This window comes from Pseudopipra pipra, chromosome 2 (genome assembly GCF_036250125.1).
Source record: "Pseudopipra pipra isolate bDixPip1 chromosome 2, bDixPip1.hap1, whole genome shotgun sequence".
Lineage (NCBI taxonomy): Eukaryota > Metazoa > Chordata > Aves > Passeriformes > Pipridae > Pseudopipra > Pseudopipra pipra.
Genome location: NC_087550.1, coordinates 20,134,275 through 20,135,421, shown reverse-complemented (window position 1 = coordinate 20,135,421; position 1,147 = coordinate 20,134,275). Strand labels below are relative to the sequence as shown.

At 53.7% G+C, this 1,147-nt stretch overlaps 1 non-coding gene across 1 annotated transcript; it reads left to right on the top strand.

The window, feature by feature from the left end:
- The first annotated feature begins 253 nt into the window (after positions 1-253).
- Positions 254-327, top strand: TRNAI-AAU (transfer RNA isoleucine (anticodon AAU)). Its single transcript has one exon. It is a non-coding gene; the product is annotated as a tRNA-Ile (tRNA).
- The last annotated feature ends 820 nt before the right edge of the window (positions 328-1,147 follow it).

Here is a 1,147-nt window from a genome sequence, read left to right as displayed (position 1 = left end):
CTGTCCGCACCGGGGCAGAGTGTGCTGGTGTCCCCGTCCCGGCCCTCGGGAACATCCCCTGCACGCAGGGCTCTGAGCGCCTCCGTAAGGAAGCGTAGCCGGCGCAGCGGGAGCACAGCCATAAACCCCGAGCAAGAGGCGCCTGCCCCGCAGGAGCTGGTGCGGTGACAGCGCTGAGCTCCCGGGGCGGGAGCGGCGCCGCTTTCCCCCGCCGCGGGCTGGGAGTTACTTCCCACGCAAAGGGCAGCGGAGGGGCCGGTTAGCTCAGTTGGTTAGAGCGTGGTGCTAATAACGCCAAGGTCGCGGGTTCGATCCCCGTACGGGCCAGTGCTTTTGCCCGTCGCGGCAGGAGCGCGGAGCCGATCCCGTGCCCGACCTGCAGCCCCCGGCCGGGAGCGGAGCACCCACGGACCGGAGAGAAAGGGGGAGCAGGCCGGAGTTACGGGAGGGAAGCGAAATAACCGGAAAAGGTGCCAGGAGAGAAATACACGTGCAGGAACTGTGCGCAGGAGTGCTTTTTATCTTTCCGTAGGACTCCACGAAATATTCGGTGTGTTATGCCTCAAGGCGTTTTCTTCATGTGCTGCTGTTAATCAGCGTTAAGCCTGAAGAAGGCTTGCGGGATTTCAGATGGTCCTGACTTCCAGTGAATAACCACAGGGAAAAAGAACATCAGGTATTTAGCTCATTGCATTATTATGACTATGGCAGCTCTGTGTTACAGGCTGGAAGACACTGAAGCGAGTGGGGTTTATTTTTGGTTGGTTTTTTTTTTTCCGTTTGTAGCAGGAGGACAAGCAGATCTCACATGGCAGACTGATTTTTCATAGATTGTTCTGAACTCCATATAGGACATACCCAGACTTGACAGACACACCATAATCTGAGTCTTAATTTTTATGGGTGTGCTATTTGTTCGAGCAAAAAATCCAGGCCAAACTGAGGTATTCTGATGGAGTACTATGTCTGCAGGAGTGGCCAAGATAGATCCCTGGTGGCTCAACTGGCCTCTATAAGGGTGTTTTCTATCTAAGAAACTTCTCTTGGAAGCTCAGAATAGTTATTACTTTTCGTCCTGTCTACCTCTGAAATGAAATGGGATTTCTTCAGAGGTGGGAAACTTTCTGGTGCGTATGTTTTCTTGTAT